Source organism: Girardinichthys multiradiatus, chromosome 23 (assembly GCF_021462225.1).
Source record: "Girardinichthys multiradiatus isolate DD_20200921_A chromosome 23, DD_fGirMul_XY1, whole genome shotgun sequence".
Classification (NCBI taxonomy): Eukaryota; Metazoa; Chordata; class Actinopteri; order Cyprinodontiformes; family Goodeidae; genus Girardinichthys; species Girardinichthys multiradiatus.
In genome coordinates, this window is record NC_061815.1 from 3,995,208 (window position 1) to 4,019,299 (window position 24,092).

Sequence of the window (24,092 nt, forward strand, 5' to 3'; positions counted from 1 at the left end):
AAACTTAAATCTTCAGAAGATATGCTAATTAACCACGCACAACTGTTTACTCTTCAATTTCTGCATTTTGATAATAATCAAACAGGCTCTGATTGCATTTGTTTTCTCTGTTGCACATCTAAGTTTTTTAAGGTGTGACAGTAAACAGATGTATTTTGTACATCTAAGCAGTGCTTTAAGTGGAAAATATAAGTGCCGGTGTTACACCAAATTCTGCGACCCATCATATTCTGCGACCGCAGGGGGCGATAGCGTACATTCCTCTGCATGTACGACTTGAAGACCAGCAAGAAGAACAGTATTTATGTAAACTGCGTAAGCACTGATACATGAGAGATTGTAAACTTAACGGAATATTATTTTGGTTGCATTGACGGAGAAAATATAATGTATTTGTTTGTATGAACACAGTTGGACGGACTATTGCATTGAATGCCTATGTGCTGCTGTTTAAATATGTAAACCCACTGTTAACACATCGTTCAATAAATCTGTAAACGATAAATAAATGTTTCCAAGTGCTTTATTGGGCGGGAGAGGGGGTTCAAAACGGTTTCTAATATTTCTGCCATCTCTTCATTACAGTCAGGTCTCATTTAAAATAATAAGCAATAATATGCAATAAGCAGCAGCAGCTGCTTCCACAAGTAAAAGGTGAACCCCGTTGCTTGGTAGAGAAAGCAGATTGGACGATACCAAGTTTTTGCAGGGAGAGAGGGGGTTACATTACCAGATGATTATACATGCTTCTGTTGTACCCAAAATTGATAATGAATAAAGAAAATGAACGATATTCATGTAAGATGTTTTTTTGTAAATCGAAATGGTATGATTTTATTGGGGGAGTTATAGTGATTTGATCAGCCTATTGGGGGGGATCATAACCCCCCTATCCCCCCCTGCAAATTACGCCTATGTGTGTGGGGAACTTTCAGAGAGCTTCCCTGAAGTTCATCCCTTACTTTATAATTGTGAGAAGCAGGGTTGCTGCTACGTTTGACATTTAAACTGGGTTTCTGTTGCAGGACCGTACATCACAGGAGGATGGGTTGGTGCTTTGCTTCCTGGGATATCCTCCTCAGGCTTCAACCACGTTTCTGATACCAACACATGGCAAAGATCTGTAAGTAAAGTACCAGCTTTTTGCTGGATTTTTAAAATGGAAAAAATACAATACATATCATACGGTCTTAACTGCATTGACAGCTAATAGCACGTGTTTGTGTGAATCTCTCTAGACCTGTTTTATAATATATTTACATTGTGTTAAAACACAGGTGGAGATTTGTTGGCCATGGTGAAGCTAATGGATCCAGCAGATTAATAGTCCCGACCGATCCGGTATTGAGATCATGTTCTTGACTCGTACATGTGGCAAAAGATTTAGGCCGGTCGCCTTTCCTGACGCAACCCTCTGCATTAATCCTGGGTTGGGACCGGCACAAATAGGACCCAGAACACTGTGACCCGTTTGAGGCTGCATTAAATAATTAATTAATACAAGCATCAGACTACATGCTCATGATGTCTTTGCAATAATCATCCTAAACAGTTACAGGGTGGCTCAGGAAGGTTGTTGATTCCCATTCCAGATAATATTTCCTTAAATATTATTTAACTAAATAAAGGCAGCTCATTAAACAACATTGAGAATTAATTATCCAGAAGTTTGTTTTTTATTTAGCAAATCATTCTTTATATTATTTTATTAAAATAATGTTTTTTCTGATCTTACGTTGTGATTTGTATTTAGTTCTAAGGCTAACTTTATTAAACTCATTTCTCAAACATAGATAACATTGAATGGTAATGCTGCATCATTTTGTTGGTCATGGTTTTTATTTTTATTGATTACCTTGTTCCTTCATTTGTATGTAGTTCATTGGTCTTCCTTATTCTTTCATTTTGCTTGGTAGTTTTACTTGTTCTAGTATAGTAAAGAGTTTGTTGATTGAAATATGTTTGATTTTGAGTTGACTTAGTTAATAAATTATTGTATTTTAAGAAATTGTGTGAATTTATTCCATGTGTGTGCAGAGTTTTGCTGCTCAGTACTGCCAGAACTTTCTCTATTGTCCTAATACCACCGCCTTATTGGGCTGCTATTCACAGGACCCTTAACAGACCAAATGGTTATTTACTTAAATATCAAACACGAGCATAATAATAATTACAACATTAAGAACAAAAAAAAAACAAAAAACAATAAAGATCTTTTAGTTCTTGTTTCCCCTTTTCCCTATCTCCTATTTCTGCTGGCAGGCTCTGACAATATAAACACATTCAGTTCATTAAAAGAGATACAAAAATTCTAAATGTTATGATACAGAGTTTTGGGTAAAAGTAATCTTAGCTCAGTTATTACAGAAATTTTATATAGAATTGGATTGTACAAAAATATTTTTTCTTCACATGCGTCACCCAGTCTGACTGCTTCATTATCATCAAACTGGGTTAAAAAATCAATTTGAAAACAGAAAGTTTTCAAGATTATAGAAAAATCTACAAGATGTGATTAGCCTAAGTGTCTAAATAACCTTACGTCTAACTTTTTTCTATATGGGTAGAAGCCGGAGCACCCGGAGAGAACCCAGTCATATAGGGGGTAGCAGGAAGAGATAACCAGATGTGAATTTGTTTCACAAACTATATACACGCATATACAGGAAGGGGGGTGGGGGTGCGGTAAAAAATAAGCACTAATTTTTTTCTTTTGCCTGCACAGGAAGAACATCCCAGGTTTGTAGAAAGACCCTGGCTGGGAGCCAACCTCTGCAATTTCCTGCAATTCTTTTAATTATCCACATATAAACATCTGAATATTACTTCTTGGAGTGTGTTTGGGCTTCACTCATAATTCAGATCAAACCTATGAATAAACCTCACACAGAGAGGAGGTTAAAATACTGAAAGAGGTTGTGTTGTGGCAGAGATGCTGACAGTGTTACAGAAACTCAGAACATCAGCACTTAAAAGGTTAGAATATTCTTGAGAAAAAGCTCCTCAACCTCCTAAAACATGTATTTTTTGTTTTAACCTCGACAAAGCCACCTGCTTCGTTCTCTGAGCTTGTAGCAAATGTTTTTTTCTTTGTGATAGGATCAGTCACAAAAGTTGGAGGTCTGGCTCTGTCCAAGTTGTCTGATTGTTTGATGTCAGTGGAACTGGACTTAGAAGTGGGTTTCTTAACAGAGACTTCAGCTGAGACTTGGAACTTGTTGTGTATAACGGTACCGACTGGACTTGTTTTAATGTTTTAACTTCATTGTTATTTTTGGTTTTTAAAGCTTTAGTGGGAGGAGAATTAATGAGAAAAGTGACTGTTTTTTTGTTTGATCTGGTCGGTATTTCTTGTGTTTGATCACAAATATCTTTTGAGAGTGGATAGGTTAAACTTTCTCCAGCTGGACTTACAGCCTTCAATTTATTTCCAGGATTGCCTTCTAATTTCACTCTGGAAACCCTCACAGGAGTGACAGTCTTGCTTTTGGGACTGATTGGTATTGCTTGGTTCTGACCAGAGAAATGGGTCAAAACAGGGGACTTTGCAGTCACTCCAACATGACTTACATACTTAAGTTTAGATTCAGTGTTTCCTTCTAAAGTCCTACTGGAAACTGTCTCAGAAGTGATGTTCTTGCTTCTCAAACGGATTTGTGTTGCATGACCTACGGACTTAAATCTATCAACCTTGTGTGCTTTCAGACTTTCACTGGAAATCCTCTCAGGTGTAGCAGTCCTGCTCGAACTGATTGGTTATGCTTGGTTTTGACCAGAGAAAAGCCTCAAATCAGGGGACTTTGCACTTGGTCCAATAGGAGTTATATATTTAAGTTTATCTCTTGCGTCTCCTTCTAAACTCACTCTAGAAACACTCTCTGGAGTGATGGTCCTGCTGTTTAGTCTGACTGGTTCTTCTTGTTTCTCACCACATAGTTCACCCAGGATTAGGGACTTTGTAGTCGCTCCACAAGAACTTAAAGCTATATATGTTTCTCCTACAACAGTCTTAGCGGAAATATTGCCAGGAGAAGTTGTCCTAGTAAATGATTTCCCTGGGACGTCTTGCTTCTGACCAGAGAGCTCATCTGAAAGCGGTGACTTTGACTTTTTGTTACTGCCGGGAAACACTGAAACATTTTTGGAGGTAAAACAGCAGTATTCCATTTTCTCAAAGGACGCAGTTACATAGGGACTATCGCTGGCACCAGACATGTGGTTCATGGTAATGAAGTCGTGCTTTAATGCCTCATTGGGGGTGATCCTTTTTGGGGGGGTCATGTGCAGCATATCCTTGAGGAGGTTTAGGAACAACTGCCAATCGTCTTTTTTAAAGGGATCGGGTGAGATTGTGTGGTGAATTCTCTCCATAGATCTCAAGCCAAATTGAAATACTCCAACCGGAGGTCTAACCTCCTTCCCTGTTTGTCTTGTGTATTCATGTGGGCTTTTAAATAGAAAATAAGATGGATTTTGCGAGACAAGCGAAAAAAAAGACTCTACATCTCCCCCACTGTCCAGTATATATTTCTCTGGCTTACCGAGCATCCTCACCATCACCGTCATGCATTCATATACACAATGGGTTGGAAACAAATGGTAGCCAATGTACAGAAAAGTCAAGCTACAGCCAAGAACCCACAGGTCTACACCCTCGTCCATCGCAAGTTTGAGAAAGACCTCATTCAGTTTAGACGTGTCTTCAGCCAGACGGAAATGACCAAATCTATCTCAGTCTACAAAACAATAACAGTGTTTGCCATCCAAAACCTCTTGATAAATTGACCAAACCAAAGAGATCCTCACTGACCTCATGGACCTTTATTAAAGGCAAATGTTATGAGGCACAAGCAAGAGCAAAGCTCCAAAGGAAACTTTGCTTGAAGTTTTGGTGAAAGGCAAGTTCTCGGAAGCCTAGAACACAGCCAACCACACTTTAGCTCTGGCTTAGGATTAAACTTTGAATTTTGTGTCTGCTTTGAAACAAAACATATGAGTCATACTTAATGAGTCTTTAAAGCAATGTTGGTATTCGTTATCATAGACCTCTTGCTACCTTCAGCAAACCATGAAAACCACGAAAGTCTTAAGACTGACCTGCAAAAACTGTATTAAAGACAAATTGTACATGGCACATGTAAGACCAAATCCCCAAAAGAAACTGTGCTCCAAGTCTGAGGTAAAGGTAGCATCACGGAAGCCTAGGAGCCATGACTGTTCCTCAAAATAAGGCTGTAACTGTAAAGCTTTTCTCACTTTTAAAACCATGCACACACAACAAACCTAAGGCGCTACAACGTCCAATTACGTAGGCGAGCTGCCGTATGGAAGATATTGTCCCAATGCATTCTCACATTGCCAAAAGGTTCATCCCTGGTGGTCTAGTGGTCAGGATTCGGCATTTTCACCGACGCTGCCCGGGTTCGATTCCCGGTCAGGGAAAAAACCCTGTTAGTATGTTATAGTTTCCTGTTGTCTTATATTACTGTAACCTTGATCGTATTTACTTGTACACTGAGGTCAGTGATATGCAGATTTCCTGAATATGTTTATGGCATAATGATTACAATTCTGTCCCAATGCTTTGTGGGCGAGCCAAACAACCTATGTGTAAAATTGTAATTCCTATTTTGTAACAAAGCTACGAACACTCTTACATTGAATTGGTCAGAAAGCATCCCCCTCCTCAAAAGGCACATTGACCTCTTTTCCATGTGTAATTCATTTTTATCTTGTACAAAGCACTTGATCACAGATCCTCTACACTATACAGGGACTACAATATTTTCTAGGATTTTACACATTTCTGTTTATGTTCATTTGACATGAATGGTGGCCATTTGGTTTCACAAGACCTCTCAACGCTAATGGTAACAACAGACAATTTTACTTTCTAGATGTATCTTTCAGACACATATTGAAACATGCAGGAAGGTATTTGGGAATTAAAATGTTACTGTATTTGTGTTTCACTTGACGTACACGAGATTTCTACATTTCACAAGATTCAAGATAACTTCACCAGACTGCTTAGACTTCACATAGTCTTTTCTACAGCACTTTTTGCATCAACGTTTGGTTAAATTTAAATGTCATGTAATTCCGTTGAGGACACCTTAGAGGCCATCACAGTGTTAACTTGTCTACCAAGTTTTGGCAAACGGAATTATAATGTGCATTGGGCAGAAATCCAAACCAGGTCACCTGCTGGGGGGGTGGGGGGCAGCTGTTCTTACCACTATCCTAGCATAACTGATCCTGCCTTGAAAGTGTGATAGATTCCCTCGAGTTATTTGACAAAAGGTTGTTTTGCTTGATCAAATCTCAGTCTACAAAACAATAACAGTGTTTGTTTGCCATCCAAAAACCTCTTGATATATTGACCAAACCAAAGAGATCCTCACTGACCTCATGGACCTTTATTAAAGGCAAATGTTATGAGGCACAAGCAAGAACAAAGCTCCAAAGGAAACTTTGCTTGAAGCTTTGGTGAAAGGCAAGTTCTCGGAAGCCTAGAACACAGCCAACCACACTTTAGCTCCTGTTTAGGATTAAACTTTGAATTTTGCGTCTGCTTTGAAACAAAACTTATGAGTCATACTTAATGAGTCTTTAAAGCAATGTTGGTATTCGTTATCATAGACCTCTTGCTACCTTCAGCAAACCATGAAAACCACGAAAGTCTTAAGACTGACCTGCAAAAACTGTATTAAAGACAAATTGTACATGGCACATGTAAGACCAAATCCCCAAAAGAAACTGTGGTCCAAGTCTGAGGTAAAGGTAGCATCACCGAAGCCTAGGAGCCATGACTGTTCCTCAAAATAAGACTGTAACTGTAAAGCTTTTCTCACTTTTAAAACCATGCACACACAACAAACCTAAGGCGCTACAATGTCCAATTACGTAGGCGAGCTGCCGTATGGAAGATATTGTCACAATGCATTCTCACATTGCCAAAAGGTTCATCCCTGGTGGTCTAGTGGTCAGGATTCGGTGTTTTCACCGCCGCTGCCCAGGTTCGATTCCCGGTCAGGGAAAAAACCCTGTTAGTATGTTATAGTTTCCTGTTGTGTTATATTACTGTAACCTTGATCGTATTTACTTGTACACTGAGGTCTGTGATATGCAGATTTCCTGAATATGTTTATGGCATAATGATTACAATTCTGTCCCAATGCTTTATGGGCCAGCCAAACAACCAATGTGTAAAATAGTAATTCCTATTTTGTAACAAAACTACAAACACTCTTACATTGAATTGGTCAGAAAGCATCCCCCTCCTCAAAAGGCACATTGACCTCTTTTCCATGTGTAATTCATTTTTATCTTGTACAAAGCACTTGATCACAGATCCTCTACACTATACAGGGACTACAATATTTTCTAGGATTTTACACATTTCTGTTTATGTTCATTTGACATGAATGGTGGCCATTTGGTTTCACAAGACCTCTCAACGCTAATGGTAACAACAGACAATTTTACTTTCTAGATGTATCTTTCAGACACATATTGAAACATGCAGGAAGGTATTTGGGAATTAAAATGTTACTGTATTTGTGTTTCACTTGACGTACACGAGATTTCTACATTTCACAAGATTCAAGATAACTTCACCAGACTGCTTAGACTTCACATAGTCTTTTCTACAGCACTTTTTGCATCAACGTTTGGTTAAATTTAAATGTCATGTAATTCCGTTGAGGACACCTTAGAGGCCATCACAGTGTTAACTTGTCTACCAAGTTTTGGCAAACGGAATTATAATGTGCACTGGGCAGAAATCCAAACCAGGTCACCTGCTGGAGGGGTGGGGGGCAGCTGTTCTTACCACTATCCTAGCATAACTGGCCCTGCCTTGAAAGTGTGATAGATTCCCTCGAGTTATTTGACAAAAGGTTGTTTTGCTTGATCAAATCTCAGTCTACAAAACAATAACAGTGTTTGCCATCCAAAACCTCTTGATATATTGACCAAACCAAAGAGATCCTCACTGACCTCATGGACCTTTATTAAAGGAAAATGTTATGAGGCACAAGCAAGAACAAAGCTCCAAAGGAAACTTTGCTTGAAGCTTTGGTGAAAGGCAAGTTCTCGGAAGCCTAGAACACAGCCAACCACACTTTAGCTCCTGTTTAGGATTAAACTTTGAATTTTGCGTCTGCTTTGAAACAAAACTTATGAGTCATACTTAATGAGTCTTTAAAGCAATGTTGGTATTCGTTATCATAGACCTCTTGCTACCTTCAGCAAACCATGAAAACCACGAAAGTCTTAAGACTGACCTGCAAAAACTGTATTAAAGACAAATTGTACATGGCACATGTAAGACCAAATCCCCAAAAGAAACTGTGGTCCAAGTCTGAGGTAAAGGTAGCATCACGGAAGCCTAGGAGCCATGACTGTTCCTCAAAATAAGGCTGTAACTGTAAAGCTTTTCTCACTTTTAAAACCATGCACACACAACAAACCTAAGGCGCTACAACGTCCAATTACGTAGGCGAGCTGCCGTATGGAAGATATTGTCCCAATGCATTCTCACATTGCCAAAAGGTTCATCCCTGGTGGTCTAGTGGTCAGGATTCGGCATTTTCACCGACGCTGCCCGGGTTCGATTCCCGGTCAGGGAAAAAACCCTGTTAGTATGTTATAGTTTCCTGTTGTCTTATATTACTGTAACCTTGATCGTATTTACTTGTACACTGAGGTCAGTGATATGCAGATTTCCTGAATATGTTTATGGCATAATGATTACAATTCTGTCCCAATGCTTTGTGGGCGAGCCAAACAACCTATGTGTAAAATTGTAATTCCTATTTTGTAACAAAGCTACGAACACTCTTACATTGAATTGGTCAGAAAGCATCCCCCTCCTCAAAAGGCACATTGACCTCTTTTCCATGTGTAATTCATTTTTATCTTGTACAAAGCACTTGATCACAGATCCTCTACACTATACAGGGACTACAATATTTTCTAGGATTTTACACATTTCTGTTTATGTTCATTTGACATGAATGGTGGCCATTTGGTTTCACAAGACCTCTCAACGCTAATGGTAACAACAGACAATTTTACTTTCTAGATGTATCTTTCAGACACATATTGAAACATGCAGGAAGGTATTTGGGAATTAAAATGTTACTGTATTTGTGTTTCACTTGACGTAAACGAGATTTCTACATTTCACAAGATTCAAGATAACTTCACCAGACTGCTTAGACTTCACATAGTCTTTTCTACAGCACTTTTTGCATCAACGTTTGGTTAAATTTAAATGTCATGTAATTCCGTTGAGGACACCTTAGAGGCCATCACAGTGTTAACTTGTCTACCAAGTTTTGGAAAACGGAATTATAATGTGCATTGGGCAGAAATCCAAACCAGGTCACCTGGTGGGGGGGGGCAGCTGTTCTTACCACTATCCTAGCATAACTGGCCCTGCCTTGAAAGTGTGATAGATTCCCTCGAGTTATTTGACAAAAGGTTGTTTTGCTTGATCAAATCTCAGTCTACAAAACAATAACAGTGTTGTTGCCATCCAAAAACCTCTTGATATATTGACCAAACCAAAGAGATCCTCACTGACCTCATGGACCTTTATTAAAGGCAAATGTTATGAGGCACAAGCAAGAACAAAGCTCCAAAGGAAACTTTGCTTGAAGTTTTGGTGAAAGGCAAGTTCTCGGAAGCCTAGAACACAGCCAACCACACTTTAGCTCCTGTGTAGGATTAAACTTTGAATTTTGCGTCTGCTTTGAAACAAAACTTATGAGTCATACTTAATGAGTCTTTAAAGCAATGTTGGTATTCGTTATCATAGACCTCTTGCTACCTTCAGCAAACCATGAAAACCACGAAAGTCTTAAGACTGACCTGCAAAAACTGTATTAAAGACAAATTGTACATGGCACATGTAAGACCAAATCCCCAAAAGAAACTGTGGTCCAAGTCTGAGGTAAAGGTAGCATCACCGAAGCCTAGGAGCCATGACTGTTCCTCAAAATAAGACTGTAACTGTAAAGCTTTTCTCACATTTAAAACCATGCACACACAACAAACCTAAGGCGCTACAATGTCCAATTACGTAGGCGAGCTGCCGTATGGAAGATATTGTCACAATGCATTCTCACATTGCCAAAAGGTTCATCCCTGGTGGTCTAGTGGTCAGGATTCGGCGTTTTCACCGCCGCTGCCCGGGTTCGATTCCCAGTCAGGGAAAAAACACTGTTAGTATGTTATAGTTTCCTGTTGTGTTATATTACTGTAACCTTGATCGTATTTACTTGTACACTGAGGTCTGTGATATGCAGATTTCCTGAATATGTTTATGGCATAATGATTACAATTCTGTCCCAATGCTTTATGGGCCAGCCAAACAACCAATGTGTAAAATAGTAATTCCTATTTTGTAACAAAACTACAAACACTCTTACATTGAATTGGTCAGAAAGCATCCCCCTCCTCAAAAGGCACATTGACCTCTTTTCCATGTGTAATTCATTTTTATCTTGTACAAAGCACTTGATCACAGATCCTCTACACTATACAGGGACTACAATATTTTCTAGAATTTTACACATTTCTGTTTATGTTCATTTGACATGAATGGTGGCCATTTGGTTTCACAAGACCTCTCAACGCTAATGGTAACAACAGACAATTTTACTTTCTAGATGTATCTTTCAGACACATATTGAAACATGCAGGAAGGTATTTGGGAATTAAAATGTTACTGTATTTGTGTTTCACTTGAAGTACACGAGATTTCTACATTTCACAAGATTCAAGATAACTTCACCAGACTGCTTAGACTTCACATAGTCTTTTCTACAGCACTTTTTGCATCAACGTTTGGTTAAATTTAAATGTCATGTAATTCCGTTGAGGACACCTTAGAGGCCATCACAGTGTTAACTTGTCTACCAAGTTTTGGCAAACGGAATTATAATGTGCACTGGGCAGAAATCCAAACCAGGTCACCTGCTGGAGGGGTGGGGGGCAGCTGTTCTTACCACTATCCTAGCATAACTGGCCCTGCCTTGAAAGTGTGATAGATTCCCTCGAGTTATTTGACAAAAGGTTGTTTTGCTTGATCAAATCTCAGTCTACAAAACAATAACAGTGTTTGCCATCCAAAACCTCTTGATATATTGACCAAACCAAAGAGATCCTCACTGACCTCATGGACCTTTATTAAAGGCAAATGTTATGAGGCACAAGCAAGAACAAAGCTCCAAAGGAAACTTTGCTTGAAGTTTTGGTGAAAGGCAAGTTCTCGGAAGCCTAGAACACAGCCAACCACACTTTAGCTCCTGTTTAGGATTAAACTTTGAATTTTGCGTCTGCTTTGAAACAAAACTTATGAGTCATACTTAATGAGTCTTTAAAGCAATGTTGGTATTCGTTATCATAGACCTCTTGCTACCTTCAGCAAACCATGAAAACCACGAAAGTCTTAAGACTGACCTGCAAAAACTGTATTAAAGACAAATTGTACATGGCACATGTAAGACCAAATCCCCAAAAGAAACTGTGGTCCAAGTCTGAGGTAAAGGTAGCATCACCGAAGCCTAGGAGCCATGACTGTTCCTCAAAATAAGACTGTAACTGTAAAGCTTTTCTCACTTTTAAAACCATGCACACACAACAAACCTAAGGCGCTACAATGTCCAATTACGTAGGCGAGCTGCCGTATGGAAGATATTGTCACAATGCATTCTCACATTGCCAAAAGGTTCATCCCTGGTGGTCTAGTGGTCAGGATTCGGTGTTTTCACCGCCGCTGCCCAGGTTCGATTCCCGGTCAGGGAAAAAACCCTGTTAGTATGTTATAGTTTCCTGTTGTGTTATATTACTGTAACCTTGATCGTATTTACTTGTACACTGAGGTCTGTGATATGCAGATTTCCTGAATATGTTTATGGCATAATGATTACAATTCTGTCCCAATGCTTTGTGGGCCAGCCAAACAACCAATGTGTAAAATAGTAATTCCTATTTTGTAACAAAACTACAAACACTCTTACATTGAATTGGTCAGAAAGCATCCCCCTCCTCAAAAGTCACATTGACCTCTTTTCCATGTGTAATTCATTTTTATCTTGTACAAAGCACTTGATCACAGATCCTCTACACTATACAGGGACTACAATATTTTCTAGGATTTTACACATTTCTGTTTATGTTCATTTGACATGAATGGTGGCCATTTGGTTTCACAAGACCTCTCAACGCTAATGGTAACAACAGACAATTTTACTTTCTAGATGTATCTTTCAGACACATATTGAAACATGCAGGAAGGTATTTGGGAATTAAAATGTTACTGTATTTGTGTTTCACTTGACGTACACGAGATTTCTACATTTCACAAGATTCAAGATAACTTCACCAGACTGCTTAGACTTCACATAGTCTTTTCTACAGCACTTTTTGCATCAACGTTTGGTTAAATTTAAATGTCATGTAATTCTGTTGAGGACACCTTAGAGGCCATCACAGTGTTAACTTGTCTACCAAGTTTTGGCAAACGGAATTATAATGTGCACTGGGCAGAAATCCAAACCAGGTCACCTGCTGGAGGGGTGGGGGGCAGCTGTTCTTACCACTATCCTAGCATAACTGGCCCTGCCTTGAAAGTGTGATAGATTCCCTCGAGTTATTTGACAAAAGGTTGTTTTGCTTGATCAAATCTCAGTCTACAAAACAATAACAGTGTTTGCCATCCAAAAACCTCTTGATATATTGACCAAACCAAAGAGATCCTCACTGACCTCATGGACCTTTATTAAAGGCAAATGTTATGAGGCACAAGCAAGAACAAAGCTCCAAAGGAAACTTTGCTTGAAGTTTTGGTGAAAGGCAAGTTCTCGGAAGCCTAGAACACAGCCAACCACACTTTAGCTCCTGTTTAGGATTAAACTTTGAATTTTGCGTCTGCTTTGAAACAAAACTTATGAGTCATACTTAATGAGTCTTTAAAGCAATGTTGGTATTCGTTATCATAGACCTCTTGCTACCTTCAGCAAACCATGAAAACCACGAAAGTCTTAAGACTGACCTGCAAAAACTGTATTAAAGACAAATTGTACATGGCACATGTAAGACCAAATCCCCGAAAGAAACTGTGGTCCAAGTCTGAGGTAAAGGTAGCATCGCGGAAGCCTAGGAGCCATGACTGTCCCTCAAAATAAGACTGTAACTGTAAAGCTTTTCTCACTTTTAAAACCATGCACACACAACAAACCTAAGGCGCTACAATGTCCAATTACGTAGGCGAGCTGCCGTATGGAAGATATTGTCACAATGCATTCTCACATTGCCAAAAGGTTCATCCCTGGTGGTCTAGTGGTCAGGATTCGGCGTTTTCACCGCCGCTGCCCGGGTTCGATTCCCGGTCAGGGAAAAAACCCTGTTAGTATGTTATAGTTTCCTGTTGTGTTATATTACTGTAACCTTGATCGTATTTACTTGTACACTGAGGTCTGTGATATGCAGATTTCCTGAATATGTTTATGGCATAATGATTACAATTCTGTCCCAATGCTTTATGGGCCAGCCAAACAACCAATGTGTAAAATAGTAATTCCTATTTTGTAACAAAACTACAAACACTCTTACATTGAATTGGTCAGAAAGCATCCCCCTCCTCAAAAGGCACATTGACCTCTTTTCCATGTGTAATTCATTTTTATCTTGTACAAAGCACTTGATCACAGATCCTCTACACTATACAGGGACTACAATATTTTCTAGGATTTTACACATTTCTGTTTATGTTCATTTGGCATGTATGGTGGCCATTTGGTTTCACAAGACCTCTCAACGCTAATGGTAACAACAGACAATTTTAATTTCTAAATGTATCTTTCAGACACATATTGAAACATGCAGGAAGGTATTTGGGAATTAAAATGTTACTGTATTTGTGTTTCACTTGAAGTACACGAGATTTCTACATTTCACAAGATTCAAGATAACTTCACCAGACTGCTTAGACTTCACATAGTCTTTTCTACAGCACTTTTTGCATCAACGTTTGGTTAAATTTAAATGTCATGTAATTCCGTTGAGAACACCTTAGAGGCCATCACAGTGTTAACTTGTCTACCAAGTTTTGGAAAACGGAAATATAATGTGCATTGGGCAGAAATCCAAACCAGGTCACCTGCTGGAGGGGTGGGGGGCAGCTGTTCTTACCACTATCCTAGCATAACTGGCCCTGCCTTGAAAGTGTGATAGATTCCCTCGAGTTATTTGACAAAAGGTTGTTTTGCTTGATCAAATCTCAGTCTACAAAACAATAACAGTGATTGCCATCCAAAAACCTCTTGATATATTGACCAAACTAAAGAGATCCTCACTGACCTCATGGACCTTTATTAAAGGCAAATGTAATGAGGCACAAGCAAGAGCAAAGCTCCAAAGGAAACTTTGCTTGAAGTTTTGGTGAAAGGCAAGTTCTCGGAAGCCTAGAACACAGCCAACCACAATTTAGCTCTGGTTTAGGATTAAACTTTGAATTTTGTGTCTGCTTTGAAACAAAACTTATGAGTCATACTTAATGAGTCTTTAAAGCAATGTTGGTATTCGTTATCATAGACCTCTTGCTACCTTCAGCAAACCATGAAAACCACGAAAGTCTTAAGACTGACCTGCAAAAACTGTATTAAAGACAAATTGTACATGGCACATGTAAGACCAAATCCCCAAAAGAAACTGTGGTCCAAGTCTGAGGTAAAGGTAGCATCACGGAAGCCTAGGAGCCATGACTGTTCCTCAAAATAAGACTGTAACTGTAAAGCTTTTCTCACTTTTAAAACCATGCACACACAACAAACCTAAGGCGCTACAATGTCCAATTACGTAGGCGAGCTGCCGTATGGAAGATATTGTCACAATGCATTCTCACATTGCCAAAAGGTTCACCCCTGGTGGTCTAGTGGTCAGGATTCGGCGTTTTCACCACCGCTGCCCAGGTTCGATTCCCGTTCAGGGAAAAATCCCTGTTAGCATGTTATAGTTTCCTGTTGTGTTATATTACTGTAACCTTTATTGTATTTACTTGTACACTGAGGTCTGTGATATGCAGATTTCCTGAATATGTTTATGGCATAATGATTACAATTCTGTCCCAATGCTTTGTGGGCGAGCCAAACAACCAATGTGTATAATTGTAATTCCTATTTTGTAACAAAACTACGAACACTCTTACATTGAATTGGTCAGAAAGCATCCCCCTCCTCAAAAGGCACATTGACCTCTTTTCCATGTGTAATTCATTTTTATCTTGTACAAAGCACTTGATCACAGATCCTCTACACTATACAGGGACTACAATATTTTCTAGGATTTTACACATTTCTGTTTATGTTCATTTGGCATGAATGGTGGCCATTTGTTTCACAAGACCTCTCAACGCTAATGGTAACAACAGACAATTTTACTTTCTAGATGTATCTTTCAGACACATATTGAAACATGCAGGAAGGTATTTGGGAATTAAAATGTTACTGTATTTGTGTTTCACTTGACGTACACGAGATTTCTACATTTCACAAGATTCAAGATAACTTCACCAGACTGCTTAGACTTCACATAGTCTTTTCTACAGCACTTTTTGCATCAACGTTTGGTTAAATTTAAATGTCATGTAATTCCGTTGAGGACACCTTAGAGGCCATCACAGTGTTAACTTGTCTACCAAGTTTTGGCAAACGGAATTATAATGTGCACTGGGCAGAAATCCAAACCAGGTCACCTGCTGGAGGGGTGGGGGGCAGCTGTTCTTACCACTATCCTAGCATAACTGGCCCTGCCTTGAAAGTGTGATAGATTCCCTCGAGTTATTTGACAAAAGGTTGTTTTGCTTGATCAAATCTCAGTCTACAAAACAATAACAGTGTTTGCCATCCAAAAACCTCTTGATATATTGACCAAACCAAAGAGATCCTCACTGACCTCATGGACCTTTATTAAAGCCAAATGTTATGAGGCACAAGCAAGAGCAAAGCTCCAAAGGAAACTTTGCTTGAAGCTTTTGTGAAAGGCAAGTTCTCGGAAGCCCAGAACACAGCCAACCACACTTTAGCTCTGGTTTAGGATTAAACTTTGAATTTTGCGTCTGCTTTGAAACAAAACTTATGAGTCATACTTAATGAGTCTTTAAAGCAATGTTGGTATTCGTTATCATAGACCTCTTGCTACCTTCAGCAAACCATGAAAACCACGAAAGTCTTATGACTGACCTGCAAAAACTGTATTAAAGACAAATTGTACATGGCACATGTAAGACCAAATCCCCAAAAGAAACTGTGGTCCAAGTCTGAGGTAAAGGTAGCATCACGGAAGCCTAGGAGCCATGACTGTTCCTCAAAATAAGACTGTAACTGTAAAGCTTTTCTCACTTTTAAAACCATGCACACACAACAAACCTAAGGCGCTACAATGTCCAATTACGTAGGCGAGCTGCCGTATGGAAGATATTGTCACAATGCATTCTCACATTGCCCATAGGTTCATCCCTGGTGGTCTAGTGTTCAGGATTTGGTGTTTTCACCGCCGCGGCCTGGGTTCGATTCCCGGTCAGGGAAAAAACCCTGTTAGTATGTTATAGTTTCCTGTTGTGTTATATTACTGTAACCTTGATCGTATTTACTTGTACACTGAGGTCTGTGATATGCAGATTTCCTGAATATGTTTATGGCATAATGATTACAATTCTGTCCCAATGCTTTGTGGGCCAGCCAAACAACCAATGTGTAAAATAGTAATTCCTATTTTGTAACAAAACTACAAACACTCTTACATTGAATTGGTCAGAAAGCATCCCCCTCCTCAAAAGGCACATTGACCTCTTTTCCATGTGTAATTCATTTTTATCTTGTACAAAGCACTTGATCACAGATCCTCTACACTATACAGGGACTACAATATTTTCTAGGATTTTACACATTTCTGTTTATGTTCATTTGGCATGAATGGTGGCCATTTGTTTCACAAGACCTCTCAACGCTAATGGTAACAACAGACAATTTTAATTTCTAAATGTATCTTTCAGACACATATTGAAACATGCAGGAAGGTATTTGGGAATTAAAATGTTACTGTATTTGTGTTTCACTTGAAGTACACGAGATTTCTACATTTCACAAGATTCAAGATAACTTCACCAGACTGCTTAGACTTCACATAGTCTTTTCTACAGCACTTTTTGCATCAACGTTTGGTTAAATTTAAATGTCATGTAATTCCGTTGAGAACACCTTAGAGGCCATCACAGTGTTAACTTGTCTACCAAGTTTTGGAAAACGGAAATATAATGTGCATTGGGCAGAAATCCAAACCAGGTCACCTGCTGGAGGGGTGGGGGGCAGCTGTTCTTACCACTATCCTAGCATAACTGGCCCTGCCTTGAAAGTGTGATAGATTCCCTTGAGTTATTTGACAAAAGGTTGTTTTGCTTGATCAAATCTCAGTCTACAAAACAATAACAGTGATTGCCATCCAAAAACCTCTTGATATATTGACCAAACTAAAGAGATCCTCACTGACCTCATGGACCTTTATTAAAGGCAAATGTTATGAGGCACAAGCAAGAGCAAAGCTCCAAAGGAAACTTTGCTTAAAGCTTTGGTGAAAGGCAAGTTCTCGGAAGCCTAGAACACAGCCAACCACACTTTAGCTCTGGTTTAGGATTAAACTTTGAATTTTGCGTCTGCTTTGAAACAAAACTTATGAGTCATACTTAATGAGTCTTTAAAGCAATGTTGGTATTCGTTATCATAGACCTCTTGCTACCTTCAGCAAACCATGAAAACCACGAAAGTCTTAAGACTGACCTGCAAAAACTGTATTAAAGACAAATTGTACATGGCACATGTAAGACCAAATCCCCAAAAGAAACTGTGGTCCAAGTCTGAGGTAAAGGTAGCATCACCGAAGCCTAGGAGCCATGACTGTTCCTCAAAATAAGACTGTAACTGTAAAGCTTTTCTCACTTTTAAAACCATGCACACACAACAAACCTAAGGCGCTACAATGTCCAATTACGTAGGCGAGCTGCTGTATGGAAGATATTGTCACAATGCATTCTCACATTGCCAAAAGGTTCATCCCTGGTGGTCTAGTGGTCGGGATTCGGCGTTTTCACCACCGCTGCCCAGGTTCGATTCCCGTTCAGGGAAAAATCCCTGTTAGCATGTTATAGTTTCCTGTTGTGTTATATTACTGTAACCTTTATTGTATTTACTTGTACACTGAGGTCTGTGATATGCAGATTTCCTGAATATGTTTATGGCATAATGATTACAATTCTGTCCCAATGCTTTGTGGGCGAGCCAAACAACCAATGTGTATAATTGTAATTCCTATTTTGTAACAAAACTACGAACACTCTTACATTGAATTGGTCAGAAAGCATCCCCCTCCTCAAAAGGCACATTGACCTCTTTTCCATGTGTAATTCATTTTTATCTTGTACAAAGCACTTGATCACAGATCCTCTACACTATACAGGGACTACAATATTTTCTAGGATTTTACACATTTCTGTTTATGTTCATTTGGCATGAATGGTGGCCATTTGTTTCACAAGACCTCTCAACGCTAATGGTAACAACAGACAATTTTACTTTCTAGATGTATCTTTCAGACACATATTGAAACATGCAGGAAGGTATTTGGGAATTAAAATGTTACTGTATTTGTGTTTCACTTGACGTACACGAGATTTCTACATTTCACAAGATTCAAGATAACTTCACCAGACTGCTTAGACTTCACATAGTCTTTTCTACAGCACTTTTTGCATCAACGTTTGGTTAAATTTAAATGTCATGTAATTCCGTTGAGGACACCTTAGAGGCCATCACAGTGTTAACTTGTCTACCAAGTTTTGGCAAACGGAATTATAATGTGCACTGGGCAGAAATCCAAACCAGGTCACCTGCTGGAGGGGTGGGGGGCAGCTGTTCTTACCACTATCCTAGCATAACTGGCCCTGCCTTGAAAGTGTGATAGATTCCCTCGAGTTATTTGACAAAAGGTTGTTTTGCTTGATCAAATCTCAGTCTACAAAACAATAACAGTGTTTGCCATCCAAAAACCTCTTGATATATTGACCAAACCAAAGAGATCCTCACTGACCTCATGGACCTTTATTAAAGCCAAATGTTATGAGGCACAAGCAAGAGCAAAGCTCCAAAGGAAACTTTGCTTGAAGCTTTTGTGAAAGGCAAGTTCTCGGAAGCCCAGAACACAGCCAACCACACTTTAGCTCTGGTTTAGGATTAAACTTTGAATTTTGCGTCTGCTTTGAAACAAAACTTATGAGTCATACTTAATGAGTCTTTAAAGCAATGTTGGTATTCGTTATCATAGACCTCTTGCTACCTTCAGCAAACCATGAAAACCACGAAAGTCTTATGACTGACCTGCAAAAACTGTATTAAAGACAAATTGTACATGGCACATGTAAGACCAAATCCCCAAAAGAAACTGTGGTCCAAGTCTGAGGTAAAGGTAGCATCACGGAAGCCTAGGAGCCATGACTGTTCCTCAAAATAAGACTGTAACTGTAAAGCTTTTCTCACTTTTAAAACCATGCACACACAACAAACCTAAGGCGCTACAATGTCCAATTACGTAGGCGAGCTGCCGTATGGAAGATATTGTCACAATGCATTCTCACATTGCCCATAGGTTCATCCCTGGTGGTCTAGTGTTCAGGATTTGGTGTTTTCACCGCCGCGGCCTGGGTTCGATTCCCGGTCAGGGAAAAAACCCTGTTAGTATGTTATAGTTTCCTGTTGTGTTATATTACTGTAACCTTGATCGTATTTACTTGTACACTGAGGTCTGTGATATGCAGATTTCCTGAATATGTTTATGGCATAATGATTACAATTCTGTCCCAATGCTTTGTGGGCCAGCCAAACAACCAATGTGTAAAATAGTAATTCCTATTTTGTAACAAAACTACAAACACTCTTACATTGAATTGGTCAGAAAGCATCCCCCTCCTCAAAAGGCACATTGACCTCTTTTCCATGTGTAATTCATTTTTATCTTGTACAAAGCACTTGATCACAGATCCTCTACACTATACAGGGACTACAATATTTTCTAGGATTTTACACATTTCTGTTTATGTTCATTTGGCATGAATGGTGGCCATTTGGTTTCACAAGACCTCTCAACGCTAATGGTAACAACAGACAATTTTAATTTCTAAATGTATCTTTCAGACACATATTGAAACATGCAGGAAGGTATTTGGGAATTAAAATGTTACTGTATTTGTGTTTCACTTGAAGTACACGAGATTTCTACATTTCACAAGATTCAAGATAACTTCACCAGACTGCTTAGACTTCACATAGTCTTTTCTACAGCACTTTTTGCATCAACGTTTGGTTAAATTTAAATGTCATGTAATTCCGTTGAGAACACCTTAGAGGCCATCACAGTGTTAACTTGTCTACCAAGTTTTGGAAAACGGAAATATAATGTGCATTGGGCAGAAATCCAAACCAGGTCACCTGCTGGAGGGGTGGGGGGCAGCTGTTCTTACCACTATCCTAGCATAACTGGCCCTGCCTTGAAAGTGTGATAGATTCCCTTGAGTTATTTGACAAAAGGTTGTTTTGCTTGATCAAATCTCAGTCTACAAAACAATAACAGTGATTGCCATCCAAAAACCTCTTGATATATTGACCAAACTAAAGAGATCCTCACTGACCTCATGGACCTTTATTAAAGGCAAATGTTATGAGGCACAAGCAAGAGCAAAGCTCCAAAGGAAACTTTGCTTAAAGCTTTGGTGAAAGGCAAGTTCTCGGAAGCCTAGAACACAGCCAACCACACTTTAGCTCTGGTTTAGGATTAAACTTTGAATTTTGCGTCTGCTTGGAAACAAAACTTATGAGTCATACTTAATGAGTCTTTAAAGCAATGTTGGTATTCGTTATCATAGACCTCTTGCTACCTTCAGCAAACCATGAAAACCACGAAAGTCTTAAGACTGACCTGCAAAAACTGTATTAAAGACAAATTGTACATGGCACATGTAAGACCAAATCCCCAAAAGAAACTGTGGTCCAAGTCTGAGGTAAAGGTAGCATCACCGAAGCCTAGGAGCCATGACTGTTCCTCAAAATAAGACTGTAACTGTAAAGCTTTTCTCACTTTTAAAACCATGCACACACAACAAACCTAAGGCGCTACAATGTCCAATTACGTAGGCGAGCTGCTGTATGGAAGATATTGTCACAATGCATTCTCACATTGCCAAAAGGTTCATCCCTGGTGGTCTAGTGGTCAGGATTCGGCGTTTTCACCACCGCTGCCCAGGTTCGATTCCCGTTCAGGGAAAAATCCCTGTTAGCATGTTATAGTTTCCTGTTGTGTTATATTACTGTAACCTTTATTGTATTTACTTGTACACTGAGGTCTGTGATATGCAGATTTCCTGAATATGTTTATGGCATAATGATTACAATTCTGTCCCAATGCTTTGTGGGCGAGCCAAACAACCAATGTGTATAATTGTAATTCCTATTTTGTAACAAAACTACGAACACTCTTACATTGAATTGGTCAGAAAGCATCCCCCTCCTCAAAAGGCACATTGACCTCTTTTCCATGTGTAATTCATTTTTATCTTGTACAAAGCACTTGATCACAGATCCTCTACACTATACAGGGACTACAATATTTTCTAGGATTTTACACATTTCTGTTTATGTTCATTTGACATGAATGGTGGCCATTTGGTTTCACAAGACCTCTCAACGCTAATGGTAACAACAGACAATTTTACTTTCTAGATGTATCTTTCAGACACATATTGAAACATGCAGGAAGGTATTTGGGAATTAAAATGTTACTGTATTTGTGTTTCACTTGACGTACACGAGATTTCTACATTTCACAAGATTCAAGATAACTTCACCAGACTGCTTAGACTTCACATAGTCTTTTCTACAGCACTTTTTGCATCAACGTTTGGTTAAATTTAAATGTCATGTAATTCCGTTGAGGACACCTTAGAGGCCATCACAGTGTTAACTTGTCTACCAAGTTTTGGAAAACGGAATTATAATGTGCATTGGGCAGAAATCCAAACCAGGTCACCTGCTGGAGGGGTGGGGGGCAGCTGTTCTTACCACTATCCTAGCATAACTGGCCCTGCCTTGAAAGTGTGATAGATTCCCTCGAGTTATTTGACAAAAGGTTGTTTTGCTTGATCAAATCTCAGTCTACAAAACAATAACAGTGTTTGCCATCCAAAAACCTCTTGATATATTGACCAAACCAAAGAGATCCTCACTGACCTCATGGACCTTTATTAAAGCCAAATGTTATGAGGCACAAGCAAGAGCAAAGCTCCAAAGGAAACTTTGCTTGAAGCTTTTGTGAAAGGCAAGTTCTCGGAAGCCCAGAACACAGCCAATCACACTTTAGCTCTGGTTTAGGATTAAACTTTGAATTTTGCGTCTGCTTTGAAACAAAACTTATGAGTCATACTTAATGAGTCTTTAAAGCAATGTTGGTATTCGTTATCATAGACCTCTTGCTACCTTCAGCAAACCATGAAAACCACGAAAGTCTTAAGACTGACCTGCAAAAACTGTATTAAAGACAAATTGTACATGGCACATGTAAGACCAAATCCCCAAAAGAAACTGTGGTCCAAGTCTGAGGTAAAGGTAGCATCACCGAAGCCTAGGAGCCATGACTGTTCCTCAAAATAAGACTGTAACTGTAAAGCTTTTCTCACATTTAAAACCATGCACACACAACAAACCTAAGGCGCTACAATGTCCAATTACGTAGGCGAGCTGCCGTATGGAAGATATTGTCACAATGCATTCTCACATTGCCCAAAGGTTCATCCCTGGTGGTCTAGTGGTCAGGATTCGGTGTTTTCACCGCCGCGGCCCGGGTTCGATTCCCGGTCAGGGAAAAAACCCTGTTAGTATGTTATAGTTTCCTGTTGTGTTATATTACTGTAACCTTGATCGTATTTACTTGTACACTGAGGTCTGTGATATGCAGATTTCCTGAATATGTTTATGGCATAATGATTACAATTCTGTCCCAATGCTTTGTGGGCCAGCCAAACAACCAATGTGTAAAATAGTAATTCCTATTTTGTAACAAAACTACAAACACTCTTACATTGAATTGGTCAGAAAGCATCCCCCTCCTCAAAAGGCACATTGACCTCTTTTCCATGTGTAATTCATTTTTATCTTGTACAAAGCACTTGATCACAGATCCTCTACACTATACAGGGACTACAATATTTTCTAGGATTTTACACATTTCTGTTTATGTTCATTTGACATGAATGGTGGCCATTTGGTTTCACAAGACCTCTCAACGCTAATGGTAACAACAGACAATTTTAATTTCTAAATGTATCTTTCAGACACATATTGAAACATGCAGGAAGGTATTTGGGAATTAAAATGTTACTGTATTTGTGTTTCACTTGAAGTACACGAGATTTCTACATTTCACAAGATTCAAGATAACTTCACCAGACTGCTTAGACTTCACATAGTCTTTTCTACAGCACTTTTTGCATCAACGTTTGGTTAAATTTAAATGTCATGTAATTCCGTTGAGAACACCTTAGAGGCCATCACAGTGTTAACTTGTCTACCAAGTTTTGGAAAACGGAATTATAATGTGCATTGGGCAGAAATCCAAACCAGGTCACCTGCTGGAGGGGTGGGGGGCAGCTGTTCTTACCACTATCCTAGCATAACTGGCCCTGCCTTGAAAGTGTGATAGATTCCCTCGAGTTATTTGACAAAAGGTTGTTTTGCTTGATCAAATCTCAGTCTACAAAACAATAACAGTGATTGCCATCCAAAAACCTCTTGATATATTGACCAAACTAAAGAGATCCTCACTGACCTCATGGACCTTTATTAAAGGCAAATGTTATGAGGCACAAGCAAGAGCAAAGCTCCAAAGGAAACTTTGCTTGAAGCTTTGGTGAAAGGCAAGTTCTCGGAAGCCTAGAACACAGCCAACCACACTTTAGCTCTGGTTTAGGATTAAACTTTGAATTT

General features: G+C 39.2%; 1 protein-coding gene and 7 non-coding genes across 9 annotated transcripts in view; 7 read left to right on the top strand and 1 right to left on the bottom strand.

Moving 5' to 3' along the window:
• mlsl (malate synthase-like) overlaps nt 1-24,092 on the bottom strand; it is a 95,771-nt gene that overhangs the window by 51,087 nt on the left and 20,592 nt on the right. The window lies entirely within an intron of this gene.
• Nucleotides 6,969-7,040, top strand: trnae-uuc. Its single transcript has one exon. It is a non-coding gene; the product is annotated as a tRNA-Glu (tRNA).
• On the top strand, nt 10,153-10,224 carry trnae-uuc. Its single transcript has one exon. It is a non-coding gene; the product is annotated as a tRNA-Glu (tRNA).
• Nucleotides 11,746-11,817, top strand: trnae-uuc. Its single transcript has one exon. It is a non-coding gene; the product is annotated as a tRNA-Glu (tRNA).
• trnae-uuc lies at nt 13,340-13,411 on the top strand. Its single transcript has one exon. It is a non-coding gene; the product is annotated as a tRNA-Glu (tRNA).
• Nucleotides 16,527-16,598, top strand: trnae-uuc. The gene has a single exon. It is a non-coding gene; the product is annotated as a tRNA-Glu (tRNA).
• Nucleotides 19,713-19,784, top strand: trnae-uuc. The gene has a single exon. It is a non-coding gene; the product is annotated as a tRNA-Glu (tRNA).
• On the top strand, nt 22,901-22,972 carry trnae-uuc. Its single transcript has one exon. It is a non-coding gene; the product is annotated as a tRNA-Glu (tRNA).